The following is an 18,334-nucleotide window of genomic DNA, read 5'->3' as shown; positions in this document are numbered from 1 at the left end:
GGAGTGCGCCAGTCTCCTCAGCTGCCACTTCACAAAAGAAATAAAAGGTCCACACTGAAGGAACATATAGCAGGACCAGGAGCAGCCAAAGAGGGAGACAGCTGGTGATGTGTCTTTAGATACAACACCAAAGCACAATTCCCAAAAGAAATAATTGATAAACTGGTCTTTATTAAAATTAAAAACTTTTCCTCTTCATAGGACACAGTCAAGAGAATGAAAGGACGAGGCACAGACGGGGAGAAAATATTTGCAAAATACATATATGATAAAGGACTATTATCTAAAATATACAAAGAACGAGAATAAGAATATGAATAACCTAATTTTCAAAAGCCCAAAGACCTGAACAAGACACCTCACCAAAGAAGATATACTAGTGACAAATAAGCACCTGTATAAACAACAATGAGCTATCACTACACACTTATTAGAATGACCCAAGCCCCAAACACTAACAACAACAAATGCTGGCAAGATATGGGGCAACAGGAACTCTCATTCATTTCTGGTGAGAATATAAAACTTTGGAAGACATTCTGGCAATTTCTTACAAAACTAAATGTACTCTTAGCTACAATCTAGCAATTCCACTTCTTAGTATTTACCCAAAGGAGTTGAAAACTTATGTGCACATAAAAACTTACATGAGGATGATATACATGTTATATGTATATACAGCTGAATACATAATAACATTACAATACATATAACATGGTTGCCAGAACTTGGAGGCAACCATGATGTCCTTGGTGAATGGAAGAACAAACTGTGCTCCATCTAGACAATGGACTGTCGTGCAATGTTTAAAAAAAAAAAAAAAAAAGGAGCTATCAGACCATGAAAAAAAACATAGAAGAAACTTAAATACATGTCACTAAGTAAAAGAAGCAGATCTGAAAAGGCAACATACAGTATGATTCCCACTATGTGATATTCTGGGAAAAAAAAAAAATTATGAAGAAAGTAAAGGACCAGTGATTGACAGAGCTTGGGGTGGGAGAAGAAGGGATGAAGGGATTACACAGGATTTTTAGGATGTAAAACTATTCTATATGTACCATAATGGTAGACACATGTCATTATACATTTGTTGAAACCCATAGAATGTATAACACTGGGTGAACCCTAATGTGTAGTATGAACTTTGGGTGATAATGATGTATCAGTGTGGGTACAAATGTACCAGTATGTGCAGGATGTTGATAGTGAAGGAGGCTGTATGGGGGAGGAAGGCAAGGGATATATGGGAAGCCTCACGCCTTCTGCTCAATTTTTCTGTGAACCTAAAACTAAAGTCTATTAAAAAAAAAAACACACACACACACACAACTATAAAGGAAGAAGTCTATTAAAAATAGAATTAAACATTTACAGAAACTGAAGGGCCTCTAAGAAATCTTTGGTCATCTAAAATAGTTTGAAAGCAAGTGACAATCCTTCATTTTATAACTAATAACAACATAATAAAAACCACAATATATTCACTATATTGCAATACATATAACATATAATATATACATATGTTAACAATTCAGTTCACACCTCTTAAGGACCTTTACTAAATCTTTGCAAACATTATCTTCTTTGTTTCTCACTGTAGCCTTATGAGCCAAGTATTGTCTTAACTCATTTTATGTAGATGTACAGGAAAGATCAGTGAGTTACTCGAGGTCACAGAACTAGTAAATGGAAGAGACAGTGCCAACCCAAAAGTGTTGCCGGCCAACCTGGTCCTCTTTTTGAAACCATGCCGCATAGGGTTAATAAGACTGAAACTAGCAGAAAGTTTAGGGCGTATTTTTCAGAGAACTGCTTCTCCCTAATCAGCTGTTGTGTCTTTTCAGACCCCACTAACAAATCCACTAGCTGTCTCTGCAGAAGCCTGGACTCAAGGTCAACTGATAGGGTTCCAGCCTTTTAACAAGCTATTCTTCTTTCCTTACCCGAGATAATGAGCCTAAGACCCCATCCAGTTTATACTGGTTCTCAGAACATAGCCCCTTCTCCTTGTCCTAAAATAACCTCCTGATGTCAGGGGCTGAACTTTGCCTCATTTTGATGATGTTAAGTCTCCACCCCAAAGTTAACACGGGATGTATATTACATATGTTCATTCCATGTGCATGCTCTACCTTTCCTCATGAATATTCCTAAGTTTCCCTGCCCTTTTCTCAATATGTATGTAATCTCAACCCTTAGGATCATAAAAAAACTCCCTTCAGGGGCGCCTGGGTGGCTCAGTCGTTAAGCGTCTGCCTTCGGCTCAGGTCATGATCCCAGGGTCCTGGGATCGAGCCCCGCATCGGGCTCCCTGCTCCGCGGGAAGCCTGCTTCTCCCTCTCCCACTCCCCCTGCTTGTATTCCCTCTCTCGCTGTGTCTCTCTCTGTCAAATAAATAAATAAAATCTTTAAAAAAAAAAAAAAAAAAAAAAAAAAAAAAAAAAAAACTCCCTTCAGGGAGGCAAATTTGAGGCTTGTCCTCCCATCTCTTTTCCTTGTTTTGGCTGCTTCTCAAAAAGAACTCTTGCCTTGCTGCAAATCTGATGTCTCAGTGATTAGATTTGCTGCACATTGGGCAGATGGACTTGGATTCGGCTACACTTTATTCTGGTCTTTTATTCCATGGGGCTGAGCAGGACTTAGAACAGCCGGTATGAGAAGAGGAAAAAAAAAAAAAAGACAGTACACACAGTCCATCTGTGCCTTTAAAAGACTTTGCTTCCTGAGTTTTCCAGAAAACTGTCTGACACGTGCTGGCTGGGCCTCTCCTGTGCGGAGGGCAGAGAACAAATCTGATGCTGCCCAGAAGGGTCCTATCTGCCTCTTGGGTGAGCACAACTAGGAAATGCTGAAAAGGCCATTGAAAGAGTATTCTCGTAGTTCCTATCCCCCACTCGGGCCCCCACACATGTTCTCTGAGAGGCTGTTCTGTAAGGATGCTATTCTGGATCCTGGATGTCTAGGAGTGGACAAAACAGGGAAGGTTCATATTCCAGTAGAGGAGACAGCACATGCCAATGAAGGCCCTGAGCTAAGAATGCAGATACATGGAAGCAGCCAAAGCTGCCTGTGGTTGAACCCTAGTGAAGCTGGGAAAAGGCTCTGGAGGAGTGGTCAGGCAAGAGGAGGAGTCCCTGTAGCCATGGAGGGCCAGCCATAGGGCAGAAGTCTTGTTCACATTTTATTCTGCTCCTATGTTTCCTCCTGATCTGCTTTCTGCTTCCTCCCATTGATGCTTGTGTGTTGACGTCAAGGCAGATGGAGACCCTGTGGCCACCAGGGGGTGAGGCTTGACTGGTACCATGGCCTGTCAGAAAAGTGTATTAGGTTAAAAAGAGAGAGGATTGGAGGATACAATTGAGCTCTGTTTCCTGAGCCACAGAGCTGGCACCAGGTTCTGTTGAAGGAAGCACAATCCAAAGCCTTGTTTCCAATTTATGCTGCCCACCAAGGCCTCTTCATGGAAAAGAGTTCTGGAAGAAGGCAGTTAGATTCATTTTTTACCATACCAAGTATGTGTACGATGTTTTAGAAGTGGGAGGCATTTTGGAGATCTGTGTTTAGCTGCCTCTTGGATAGTGTTCCTAATAAGGAGTTTTGGCATCTAACTCCCTAAGGATTCCTAGTTCATCCTTTATTTCCAATAAGACTGAAATTCTGTGTTCCCTCACACTGTCATTCCTCTCTCCTGCTCAGGCTCTCTCTGTCCTGGCTAACTTTTTCAGATTCCTTATTTCCAGGCTCAGAGTCACTTTCATCAGAAAGATTTCTTAGAATCGTCCCAGGCTGACATCAGTTGGGCTTTTTTTTTTTTTTTTTTTTTAATCTCATAGAGGCTTTTGTGTACTGAAAACAATACTTACAGTAGCCTGTGTTATCACTGACATTCAATAGTCTACAGTTATAAATTGAAAAACATACTTTCTCTAAGCTTTTAAATACAATAGCAAAAATCTAGTAAATTAAAAATTTTTAGTTTGAAATTAAATGCAGTTTGTATTTATTGTTAGGTTAGCTTATACACTTGACAAACAAAATTTGCATAATCCTTTAGATACTATATATAAAAGTATTTTATATTTGAAATGTAATTATATATTACATATAATGAATGTATAAATCTGATAATTTGAATATTCCTACATATTTAAACACATTTACAGACCTGGTTACTTGCATTCCCATAAATAGTCCAGCTACAGTCATAGTTCATATAATGGATTTCCTCAAGAATCTCAAGCACTTAAGAAAGCAGATATACAAACCCCATAAACATACCTTTGTAAACATATAAACTATTTTAATAAAGCTAAAAATAAAAGTGTACATTTACATATAATTCTCTTAAGCATTTCAGCATCTTAAAACAAAACTCACCAAAGCAATCTTGAGAAGGAAGAACAAAGCTGGAGGTATCATAATCCCAGATATCATGACATACTACAAAGCTGTAGTAAACAAAACAGTATGGTATTGGCACAAAAATAGACACATAGATCAATGGAACAGAATAGAGAGCCCGGAAATGGACCCTCAACTCTATGGTCAACTAATCTTCGACAAAGCAGGAAAGAATGTCCAATGGAAAAAAGACAGTCTCTTCAACAAATGACGTTGGGAAAATTAGACAGCAACATGCAAAAGAATAAAACTAGATCACTTTCTTACACCATACACAAAAATAAATTCAAAATGGATTAAACACCTAAATGTGAGACTTGAAACCATAAAACCTCTAAAACAAAACATAGGCAGTAATCTCTTGATCATCAGCCTTAGCAACATATTTATGGATATGTTCCCTGAGGTGAAGCGAACAAAAACAAAAATAAACTATTGGGACTACACCAAAATAAAAAGCTTTTGCACAGCAAAGGAAGCCATCAACAAAACAAAAAGGTAACCTAGTGAATGAAGGAATATATTTGCAAGTGATACACCCAGTAAAGGGTTAATATCCAAAACATATACTTAAAAAACTTATGAAACTCAACACCAAAAAAAAAAAAAAATCTGATTCAAAAATGGGCAGAGGACCTGAACAGATATTTTTCCAAAGACATACAGATGGCCAATAGACACATGAAAAAATGTTCAACATCACTCATCATCAGGGAAATGAAAATCAAAACCACAAAGAGATATTACCTTGCACCAGTCAGAATGGCTAGTATCAAAAAGACAAGAAATAACAAGTGTCGGAGAGGATGTGGAGAAAAGAAAAAAATTGCGCATTGTTGGTGGGAATGTAAACTTGTGCAACCACTATGGGTTGGATGTTCCTCAAAAAATTAAAAATGGAGGGGCGCCTGGGTGGCTCAGTCGTTGAGCGTCTGCCTTTGGCTCAGGTCACGATCCCAAGGTCCTGGGATCAAGCCCCACATTGGGCTCCTTGCTCCACGGGAAGCCTGCTTCTCCCTCTCCCACTCCCCCTGCTTGTGTTCCCTCTCTTGCTATATCTCTCTGTGTCAAATAAATAAATTAAAAAAAAAATTAAAAATGGAAATACCATAAGATCCAATAATTCCACTACTGGATATTTATCCAAAGAAAGCAAAAACACTAATTTGAAAAGATATATGCACCCCTATGTTAATTGTACTGTGATTTACGATAGCCAAGATACAGAAGCAACCCAAGTGTCCATCGATACATGAATGGGTAATGAAGATGGGCAATATATATATATATATATATATATATATATATATATATATACACACACATATATATATATATGATGGAAAATTACTCAGTCACAAAAAAGAATGAGATCTTGCTATTTGCAACAACGTGGATGGACCTAGAGGGTATTATGCTAAGTGAAACAATTCAGACAGAGGAAGAAAAATAGCATATGATTTCACTTATCTGCACAATCTAAGAAACAAAATAAATGGGGGAACCTGGGTGGCTCAGTCAGTTAAGCATCCAGCTCTTGATTTCAGCTCAGGGTCATGATCTCAGGGTTGTGAGATGGAGCCTCTCATCAGGCTCTGCACTGGGTGTGGAGCCTGCTTAAAATTCTCCCTCTCCCTCTGCCCATCCACCCCTCCGGTCTCAAAATAAAGAAATAAACAAACAAATAAACAAATAACAAAACAAATGAACAACAAAAGGCAAACAGATTCTTAATTACAGAGAACAAACGGGTGGTTGCCAGAGGGGAGGTTGATGGGGGGGAATGGATAAAAGAGATAAAGGAGATTAAGAGGTACAAATTTCCAGTTATAAAATAAATAAGTCACAGTGATGGAAAAGTACAGCATAGCGAATATAGTCAACAATATTGTAATAATGTAACAGTGGCAGATGGTGACTACACTTACCATGATCGTGGTGAGCATTGAGTAATGCACAGACTGGTCAAATCAATATGTTGTACACTTGAAACCAGTGCAGCATGGTATACCAATTATACCTCAATAATAATTTTTAAAAAGAATTTTAAAAACCCCTAAACTCATAAATTTAGTAAATCAGATTACATTAAGTATTGAACTGCAAATGGGTAAAAATGGTTAAGCCTCCCAAATATTTCAGTTAAAATAATTTGTTTACTATGTTAGTTTCTCTTAAATGTCTTTAATATAAAGAATATACAAAGCAGTAAAATTATTTTTAAACTAGCTACATTTGCAAAAACATAAATTTATATGAAAAAAAGCACTGTATCTATTTTTTCATCATCTCTGCATTCATTTTTTTTTTTTTTTGTATAGTCTCAGGTTTTTCAAGTTATTTAGTTAACAAAGGGGAACAAAACCATTATTTAAGAAGCAGCCCAGTAGCTGAGATTATACACTTGGAATAGTTGGTTAAAGATTTGACACCAATGTTATGGATTTGGGCTTCTTGGTCATTGGTCAAGGAATTATAAAACCTGGGAGATGTGAACCAATACAAAGTTCACCCCAGGAAGAGTCAGCTCTGGTGTATAGGGTAAGGCTCTTTTCAAGGGTTCTGCTCTGTCACTGGAGAACCCACCAGTATGTCAATTTGGTGAATCACTTAAGTCCTTGCCTTCTTTCCAATTTCATCCTTCCCCAAGCTTTTATCATATTTGCTTGCAACATTTTATCACTTGATTTGGATAGACAAATACTGTAACATATACCAGATTTCAATCTCTTTGTCTCCTGTTTGGACTAAATACAACTGGGCAAGATTGTTATCTTCTATTGCATCAGCAGTCACCATTTTTCAGCTGGGCAATGCAGCAAGAGAGGACATAAATGGAGTAAAGTTCAGTGAAACCATAAATATGAGATTCCTAGGACCGCCATTACAAAGTCTCACAAACTGAGCTGCTTATTGTATCACAGTTCTAAAGGCTAGATGTCCCCAGTCAAAGTGTCAGCAGAGCCATGCTCTCTCTGACACCTGTAAGGAAGAACACTTCCTTGCCCCTTCCTAGCTTCTGGTGATTTCCTGGCCATCCCTGACATTCCCTGACTTGTAGGTGCATCACTCCATGTTCATGTGGTGTTCTTCCTGTGTCTCTGTATCTCCACATGGCATCCTTTTTATAAAGACCAGTCATTGGGTTAGAGGCCCAGCCTGCTTCAGCATGGCCCTATCTTAACTAATTATATCTGCAATGATTTTATCTCCAAATAAGTTCACATTCTGAGGAATCGGGAGTTAGGACTTCAATAGAGGCTTTTTCAAGAACATGATGCAATCCATAAGCCATGGAAGAATCAATATATTGAGGATCCTCATCATATTAAGCAGAATTTCTCAACATTGGCACTATTGACAGTTGGGACTGGATAATTGCTTTGCTGCGGAGGGCCCTCTTGTGCATTGTAGAATGTTCAGCTGCATCTCTGACTTCTACCTGTTAGAGGCCAATAGCATCTTCTTAGCATCCGTCTGTGACAACTATACATGTCCCCAGACATTTCCAAGTGTTTCCTGGGATGGGGGTTGGGAGTCAAAATTGCCTTCCATTGAGAACAACAGGTAAAGTAGAGAGAGAGAGCATGAGCAGGGGGCCAGAGGGAGATGGAGCAGCAGGCTCCCCACCGAGCAGGGAGCCCGATGTGGGACTTGATCCCAGGACCCTGGGATCATGACCTGGCTGAATGAAGACACTTAACAGACTGAGCCACCCAGGCACCCCCAAACTTCCAGTTATATAATTGATAAGTCACAGCATAAAGTACAGCATAAAGAATACAGTCAATGACATTGTAATAAGGTTATATGGTGACTACACTTATTGTGGTGAGCATTGAGTAGTGTATAGAATTGTTGAATCAATATGTTGTACCCCTGAAACTAATATTATATGGTATGTAAATTATATTTAAATCAGTCCTTCAATGTAAAAAAAGAAAGAATTCCAGGGAACAGAGGTGAAGGATTTCAAGAGTTGGGGATTTGTGGGAGACAGGGTCAGGAAAGGGGACCACGGTGCCTGGAGGAATGAGTACTTTCCTAGGAGTCACTCCTGGACTTCTTGCAGTGACTGACATAAACAGGGATAAATACATGTCAGGTAATGGTGACAAAAATGGTGTATTTGAGAAATGTGGGGGGCAAGGTCTTGTGAGGAGTATGCAAAAGTTTGGGATTCCCTCTTGATCTCTGGAGATGGATTTTCAGTATCATTTCTCATGAGTCTCTGACTGGCAGCTCTCAGGGAAGCTTCTGCTTCTGTGGGAGGTCATTTCTACAAGAGAGAGAAAAAAAGAACTTGGACTTTGGACTTTGGAATCCCAGGAGACACTTGGGTTTGTATCGCAGCTCTGCTACTAAGGAAGAGGGGTGACTTTTGTCCTTTTCATTAATCTCAGCCACCATGTGTTTGTCAGCATTAGCCCCCCAGAAGGTGATTGTGCCTATATAATCACCTGGCCACAGGAGAATCTCAACACATTATCTGAAATTTCCTAAGGGGAAGGATAACTGTGTGGTCAAAAATTGACAGGCACACTAGAATTTTTAACCAAAAAATTACCCAAATATAAGCTAAAATGACTGCTGAGTCGTGCAGATATTAATTACTCAGTCATGCTTTAATTCAACGTTTTTCACATTTTCAGTTAACCCACAAGAAGAAATACACCTTCTGTTGTGACCCAGAATTCAACTCATGAGCATTTCATGAATCAATTTTTGCCCTATTACATGTATTACATTCAAACAATTTCCCTTTTCCCCCTATTGTTTCAAATAGAAACAATGTAAGTTCATTTCATGATCCCAAATTTTAAGCAACTTTAATGTACTCTACAAACATTTATTGAGCACCTTCTATGTGCCTGGTTCTGATGGCCACAAGGGATACTTAGAAAAATAAGATGTAGATTTTGTTCCACAGGACTCTAAAGAAAAAAATTAAGTACTATATTAAGTGGGGCGCCTGGGTGGCTCAGTCGTTAAGCATCTGCCTTCGGCTCAGATCATGATCCCAGGGTCCTGGGATCAAGTCCCGCATCAGGCTCCCTGCTCGGCGGGAAGCCTGCTTCTCCCTCTCCCACTCTCCCTGCTTGTGTTGCCTCTCTCTCTGTCAAAAAAATAAATAAATAAAATCTTTTTTTTAAAAAAGTACTATATTAAGCACTAAAATATAAATCTGTAAAAGTGCCATAGGATCTTAGCCTGGAAAATCCGAGAACATTCTTCTAGAGGAGAGAACACTTAAACTGTGCCTTGAAGGGGGAGCAGGATTTGTTTAAACAAGGAAAATATACTGTGAAGATATATATTCTATTCCAAATGGTTGTTTCTTAGGCAGAGCCATATTACAGGGCTTGAAGTTATGTAAACAGCACTTCACCACTTTTCCAGGTCTTAGAATTATGGGAGAAATATTTGGTTTATGTAGAATTATCTTGCTTTTGGTTACCTAATCATAGCCCCACAAGCAGTCTTCCAAACAGAAGCACAGGAGACAGTAGACCTGACCAAAGACATGACAAATGAAAGAGCATTTTGGAAGTATACAGTAGGACATGCCAGGGGAGACACACATTGAGCTGCTGAGACCTAATCTGCCCGGCTGGCTTTATTCATCATTCTGACTAGCCTGGAGCCTGTGGAAAAGTCTGTTCCTCTACAGATGTGGACAGCATCAGATGAATCCACTTCAGAGACATGGCTGCGTAGATAGAAAGCTCTGCCAGGTATTCCCAAATTCTATTTGCTAGGCATGGTCAACACTAGCTTCTTCCGGCCCTGGAGACCAATCTTCCTGTTTGGAACTAGCTCTATTATTTTTAACCCAACCAGAGATAATGGACAATGATGTGAGTAAAATCTGGGGATTTCTGAGAAGTGATTCCAGAAAACTATCATCAGAAATATGTAAATCTGAGAAAATAAAAGCATAAGAGAGTTTTAAAGGACTCCCCATTCCAGTCAATAAATGCTTTCCTTCTGACTTTTCAACCACTAAGCCACTATTCCAATTGCCAGAGGCCTATGATCTCATAACTCAGCCCCTCGTGCTCTTGAACAATGCCAATAATTAGTTCAATTTTGTTACTTTCCTGGAACTCCAGGTTACCAACCTTTGTGACCATAACAAATCACCACAAATTTGGTGGCTTACAACAGGAGAAACTTCTTCTTTCCCAGTTCTGGAAGCTAGAAGGCCAAAATCAAGGTGGTCCACATGGCTCACCCCTTCTGAAGGCTCTACAGGCAATCTGTTCTTTCTCTTGTCTAGTTTTTGGTGGCTCCAGGCGTTCCTTGACTTGATGCCATAGCACTCCAATGTCTATGTCTATTTCCATGGTCACCCTGCTTCTCCCCTCTTCTAGGTAAAGATACCTTTCATTAGATTTAGGGCATCCTGTGACAATCCAGGGTGATTTCATCTCAAGGTCGTTACTTTACATGACATCTGCACAGACCTATTTTCCAGATAAGATCCCATTCTGAGGTTTTAGGGATTCAGGTATGGACCTCATTATCCCACAAAAAAAGCGAAGTGAACTGTTTAGGAACACCAACGGCTGAAATGCTGAAATGGTGCCTTTTCATAGGGTTGTTGTGCCTGGCAAAATAGCGAAGTACTCAATGAGTGTTAGCTGTTTTTATTATCATTATGGTATAGTACTTTGACATTTTCAGTGTGTGACCAGTGACTCATTTGATATAAGCCTCATAATCCCACAGTCATGTAGGTATTATGTCAGGACATCCAAATTTGGCAATAATTCCCTCCTATTACCACCATATCATTTTAAGGATTAATTTTTATTTACCCTTCCTCTTCCCCAAAGTGATTTGAAACAGTTTCAAAATACACACACTTAAAAAGTCATCAATTGAGAAAATCAGAACCAAGTAAAAGGTGAGCATTCATACCAACCATAGTGGTAAATTTAATTCCATTAACTGGGTGTCATATTTGGCTCTTTCAAAAAATGTTAACAGTGGTTTTTCTGGATGACAGGATAAGGGGTTAATTTTTTGATGCCTCTCTTTCTGTTGTTTTGAGTCCTTGCGTACTTTACAACTTTTTTATGATGAGCATGTATTATTTATTATTTTCATCATTGAAAAGTAACTGCTTAATTGGACTTGGCTTTCTTTCTTTCTTTCTTTCTTTATTTATTTTTAAAGATTTTATTTATTTATTTGAGACAGAGAGAATGAGATACAGAGAGCATGAGAGGGGGGAGGGTTAGAGGGAGAAGCAGACCCCCCGCTGAGCAGGGAGCCCGATGTGGGACTCGATCCCGGGACTCCAGGATCATGACCTAAGCCGAAGGCAGTCGCTTAACCAACTGAGCCACCAAGGCGCCCAGACTTGGCTTTCTTGATAGTCAAGGCAAGAAGAGAAAATCAGTCATTTAGATCATTAGAATCAGAGAGGAGTTAGTAGGTCAATTCCTTCAGGAAAGTATCAGTTTTTCTAGTACTGGCTTTACCTGAAGCACTAAGCAATATAATGCACTCTGACCTCAGCATCATTTCTCAGCAAAGGACCTGACTGTGCCCACAAATGCTTCTTGCAGCATTGTTCCAAACCAGGAGAAGTCCTAAGTGATTCTATACTGTGCTAAGATTATGTGGCCCAAGAATAGATGCCCATCAAATGGACCATGGGTCCTTAGTCATTTACTCTGAAAGATTGCTGTGAAATGAGTGCCTGAGTGAGTAGAAAAGCATGACCCCTGGGTCTGGTTCATCAGCACTGGGTTTGAAAGTGTGCTCGGAGCCGGCTCTAATAACTTGAAGTATCTGGGGATGAGAAATAAAGTATGGGTTTAGGTTTTATAATATTTATATTGTATTTTCATTGATAAAGGTCTAAAGTAAGGAATTTAAAGTTATTGACTGAAGAAAGATTTTATTTGGAAACCACATGAAAAGGCGGCAGTGATGAATAGACTGTGAAGATAGAGGAGAGAGTTTTCTCACTTAGATGAAAGGCCACCCTCAAGCAGCCGGTTAGTGGCAAAGTTGGAGCTCAGGTCTTTGTTTTAAACTTTGGATTATGAGATTTTTCAAACATACACAAAACGAGAGAGGAGAGTGTAACGAACTGCAGTTTCAATACTGATCAACACATCAGTGTCACATTGCCTATCATCCATATCTAAGATATCCTATCATTACATATGTAATCAAAGTATAAATTGAATTATAATAAGCACATTTCTAAATTTTATTTCACATTCATGACGTTACTCAATGATATTTCACAAGCTGTTTTTAAATAATGCAGAGAGGTTAATTTGCCTGTCAAATCTCTCCAGGAAAAGGATTTATTTAGTGAGTCCCTCTGCAACTGTCTCTTGGGACCCAGGGCAGTGGGGTGGCTAGAACAGTACTTGATAAATGCTACCCGCTGCGAGATACATGCTGACCACCATAAATGCAACCAGCAGAAAGATGTATGTAAGATGGTAAAAAGAAATATCATGTCACCCTCTAATAATTGTATGGTTAGAAAATTATTATATGCTTAATTGTTCTAAAAACCAATCATCACAGACTTCATCTAATGACATCATCACCTCTCAGCCACCCCTTTGTTCAATAAACCAAGCCACACATGAGCTCCAAACTCGTGAAATCATGTGTTTTCTTTCTATTCATCTTTCACCACTGTTGAAATGTTCTCTGATATGTTTAGCTTTTGAAACTTGATGAGAGTGAATGGAAATTCATTCAAGTCTGGCTTTTTGTTTACTTCATAAGCGACTCTTGGTTTTCTTTGTTTCTGTTTTTAACCTGATATATAGAGAGAAACTTTCCTCTCCCTCCCTGACAATGTGCCCCCCTCCCACAGTGGTCAAGATCCAAGGGAAAAAAATATGTTTGCTGAAAGCAGTCAAAACTATACCGGCCAAGGGAAAGAATTCTCCAGAATTTAACCGCATGTAATATTATATCAAACCAGATGTTTACCTGTTCACTGTGAGAGAAGCTGGAAGAACATCAAAAACCAGTGATGGCAACAGCTTTGAACCTCATACAGAGGGAGGAGTTCAGGAAAATTTGGGGTTCCCGTAAAGCCATGACCTCCTGAAGCTATACTTAGACTTAGGAAATGGTTTTTCTTGGCTGAGTCAGTACCCCTCACTAGCTTCTATCAGGCCACAGAAGAGTTTTTGTCTGAGCTATTGGGAATTTCTACTGCCTGCTTCTTCCGTCTCTCCTGGTAAAGGAACAAGGCTTGTGTAGTGTCAGTAAGTCACCTGACATCTCTAAGCCTCAGTTTCCCCATCTGACATTACTTCTAATGCTGACTTTCTGTGATTCGTACTCCATCTCTTGCACAGAGACTCATAGGGTGCTGTGCCCCTTAGCATATACCAGGAAGTTTCAGCTCACCCAGAAGCATATGCCCATCAGCTCTTGAAGCATTAGGTCTCAAACTGTTGTTGTCCTTGGTTTAAGCAAGATGGTGGCTTCCAATGACACTTTGGGGATAGAATCTGGTCAAATCAGATATGATCAAAAACACCTTGACAGGCCTGGAGTTCCCTTGGGGAATACATTCTGTCTTTCCAAGGGATTTGTAAACTAAAGTTAGCTCTCAGATGAAGTAGAGAGAAGCATCTTCTCTCCCCAGACAGTTCCAGCCATGTCCAGGCAGCTGCAGAACTGGATTGGCTTCTCAGAAACCCACGGGGACAGATGGAAAGGGGGAATAAAATTCTAGGATATCTTTAAGCTCTATGAGTTTTCTGGAACCTTTCAGGTTCTGGCAAGGTCCTTGGGTCGTGACATAGTATCAGATTTGCTGAAGCAACATTAAGTCTAGGGAGAGATTTCAGGGATGTCCATTTCGGCATCCTCTTTTAGTGTTCTGGAGGGCTCTCTGCCATCTCTATTGATGGGTCATGGCTATTAATACTAGAGCAAGATGGCAGAACTCTAGTCAAGAAGCCAATGCTGCCTTCCCTCCACACTGCTGCCACCTCCTTTGGTTTATACTCCAGTAAGTTATTTCAATCTCACTGTTTGGCAAAAAAAGAACAACATAAAGGTCCCTGCATACCTTGTTCAATTGGAGAGCTTTAATATTTTTCATTTATCATTGCAAAACCAAGGACAATTTTATAACTTTTTTTATACAGTTGTTACATGTAGGGCAATCTGTCTGTAAGCAGGGACAAATGACTCTAAAAGAAATGAATCCTAGCTGGTTTTCCCTTCAAATCAAGCCTCTTGTTGTTTAAATAAACTTCTTGTTAAAGGGAAAAGAAAGAAGAAAGAAAGAAAGAAAGAAAGAAAGAAAGAAAGAAAGAAAGAAAGAAAGAAAGAAAGAAAGAAAGAAAGAAAGAAAGAAAGAAAAAGAAAAAAGAAAAAGAAAGAAAGAAAGAAAGAAAGAAAGAAAGAAAGAAAGAAAGAAAGAAAGAAAGAAAGAAAGAAAGAAAGAAAAAGAAAGCCAATGCTAAAGAGAAAGGACTTCAACTTTTGTGTGTTTTATTCTCTTTCAGGGCAAGGAAAGGTCAAGTCGTCCCGGAGGGTGCACTGGACATCTGCCTCTGTTGGAAACAAGCCCGGTTGGATCTATCTCTGCCCAGCAAGAGCTCAGCCCCCACTGCCAGTAGGCCCCCGTCCTCCTCAGCCCCACATCCACTTCTGGACAAGGGAGGGGCTGGCTGTGGGGGTGAGGAGGAATCTAAGAACAACTGAGGACCTGAGGCCCGCGCTGTTTTGGTGAGAACTTTGAGCAAACGGGGCAGACATGCGTCAGCACTTGGGCACGCTGAGGGACACAGCCTTTCTTACTTGAGTCCTCCAGCCACTCCGCAAGACAGAGCACACGCCCAATTAATAACTGAGGAAATGTCGGTTCAGAGAGATGAAGCACCTGGCTCAAGATCACACACTATTAAGTGCCAGGAGTGGAGTTGAAATCCCCTTTTGGCTCAACATCTATTATCCTTGTCCCTATGCCTCAGGACCACCAGTTTCTAAAAGTCCTTTTTCTGCGGTCTAGGTCGATCACACTTTCCCATAGGGCAGGAAGGATACACCAGTGCAAAGTTACTTGGACTACTCCTTCTTCCCATAATGTATTACTGTAACATGAATTTATCCAAAAAATATATTTATTGGCCACCTGTACTAGGTGCTAGGAAAAAGCAAGCAAGCAAGCAGATAAAAATCTCTGCTTACCATCTAATGGGAGAAGACACATAATACATGAAATAAATAAAGCATAGAGTATGCTAGATGGCGGTGGGTGCAACGGAGAAAAATAAAGCAGGAGAAGGAGAGTATTTGTTGGGGAAAGGGCTTCAGTGGCTGTCTTCAGAAAGAACATTCCAGGCAGAGAAAATAGTAGGTGCCAAGACCCTGGGGTGGAGGCATGGCTGAAGGTGGTGAAATGCAAGGAGGCTAGTGTCGCTGGCAGAGCGCCATCAGGAGAAAGAGGGGCAGATGATTTCAGAGAGTTATCAGGGGCCCTGATCATGGAGAGCCTTATAGCCCACGTAAAGACTTTGGCTTCTACTCTAAATAAAATGCAAAACATTTGGACATTTTGTGCAGAATGACATGATTTGTATTGCCTTACATTTTATTTTTTTTTAATATTTTATTTATTTATTTGACACAGAGAGAGATAGCGAGAGCAGAAACACAAACAGCGGGAGTGGGAGAGGGAGAAGCAGGCTTCCCACAGAGCAGGGAGCCCGATGCGGGGCTCGATCCCAGGACCCTGGGATCATGACCTGAGCCGAAGGCAGACGCTTAATGACTGAGCGACCCAGGCGTCCCTTGCCTTACATTTTAACACAGTTATGAGAATAGACCGAACAGGGGAGAAAGAGCAGGGAGACTAAAAAAGAAAGCTTTGACAAGGGTCTCAGAGAAAGAGAGTGATGGTTGGGGCAAGGTGGTAGGACTGGGGGTAGGAATTGGATTCTGAGTGCTGATAGAACAAACAGGATAGACGAGTAGGGTGGGGGCTGAATCGTGGGGTGAGTGCAGAGGACAGAGAGAGTCCTGGGCAGGAAGCCTGGGGTTCCCAGCTGGAGTTTCAGCCCATCTCATGGTTACAGTGTTACCTGAGGAAAAGTCACTGAAGAGCTTGGGGCCTCATTTTTCACACCGAGAAAAATGGGCTTTGACACGTTCCTGATCGCACAAGGCTCAAAGGAATGTGATGCCTGGGCAGAAGTTTGCTTGCTTAGAAATGAACCGCAGCTCTGTGTGACCTCGTGCAAGTTCGTCTGCCTGAGCAACTGTGGCGGGGAGACTGAGGTCAAATCTGGAATATCGTGGGGGCAAATATAAAACCCCCAAACAAAAGACATTACAGTTGTGAGGAATTAATTTAGGGAGTTTATTTATTTATTTATTTTAAAAACTCGGCAATGGTTTCTTTTTTGTTTGTTTGTTTGTTTGTTTTAGATTTTATGTATTTATTTTTAGAGGGGGCCCCACTCATGAGCAGGGGGAGGGACAGAGGAAGAGGGAGAGCAGCAGACTCCCTGCTGAGCATGGAGTCCCTCACGGGGCTAGATCTCATGACCCTGAGATCACGACCTGCACCTAAATCAAGAATCTGACCCTCAACCCACTGAGCACCCAGGCGCCGCTAGGGAGCTTTATTTTTAAAAAAGTTAAATCTCTTCCTTGGAAGGCTAAGAATAGCCATAGAAGAAAGTTCGTTTGTAAAAAAGAAAACTGTTTTAACCAAAGCTTTATGATCCCTAGTTACAATATGGATTTTGTACTTTTTGAACCTGCATTTATAAATGTTACCTGGTTGGTGATTAGTAAATTTTTACACACTCCCCCAAATTCTCATCTTCAGTTTTAGTTTTATTTAAGCACAAAGGATTTCTTTTGATTTCCCCTGTCTCTGAGGCAGGTTTAGCACCACCTTGGAATTTTTCTAAATTTTTACCAGCAACAGAACTACGTGATTGAATTATTTTAAGTGACTCGAATGTTTACAACTTTCCCAATCTTACATAAACAGGCAAAGCCCAAGCTGCCTCTTTCCAATTCACAAATACAAAAAAAGCACCCTTAACTGGAACATTCAGAATAAGTACAAAGGAGTTGGTGAGCCCTCCCAGAGGTGAGGGGGCAAGGGTCACAGGGCAATAAAGGTGTTTCACACGCATCCACTTTCTGGGGCAGAACCACGTGATCCGGGTCTGATCTGGGTCCCCCCTTCCTCCTCCTGCCTCCATTGGCTACGACCCTCCCAGGTCTTGTCCATCATAACCTACTATTCGAAGTCCAAGTCTCTCAGTATCCTCCAAGGTAACTGAGAAGCCATTTCGTAAGCCAATTGAATTGAATTACAAGTGTACCTTGCTTTACTGCACCTCACAGATACTGTGTTTTTTACAAATTGCAGATTTGTGGCAACCCTGCCTCGAGCAAGTCTATTGGTGCCATTTTTCCAGAAACATTTGCTCACTGCCTGTCTCTGTGTCACATGTTGGTAATTCTCGCAATTTTCCAAAATTTTTTATTACCATTCTATTTGCTAGGTGATCTGTGATCAGTGGTTATGATTTGCTGAAAGTTCAGATGATGGTTAGCATTTTTTAGCAATAAAGTATTTTTAAACTAAGGTACGTACATAGTTGGTTTTTTTTTTTTTTAGACATAATGTTAATGCACCCTTAATAGAGTACAGTATACTGTCAACATAACTTTTATATGCACTGGGAAACCAAGAAATTCATCTGAGGTGTTTTATTGTGATATTTGCTTTTTTGCAGAGGTCTGAAACCAAACCCACAATATCTCCAAGGTACTCCTGTATTAGTGATGAAGAAGGATTAGCCCTCGGGCTCTCTGCAATAAGTTATGGCGAAATAATAGAATGCTTAGGCATTGTAAAGATATCTGTTTAATAAGGAGTCTCTTTGGGAAAGACTCA

Source organism: Mirounga angustirostris, unplaced genomic scaffold, assembly GCF_029215605.1.
Source record: "Mirounga angustirostris isolate CCGP_5_RB_7025 unplaced genomic scaffold, mMirAng1.0.hap1 SCAF_1, whole genome shotgun sequence".
Classification (NCBI taxonomy): Eukaryota; Metazoa; Chordata; class Mammalia; order Carnivora; family Phocidae; genus Mirounga; species Mirounga angustirostris.
Note: the sequence above shows the minus strand (reverse complement) of the source record.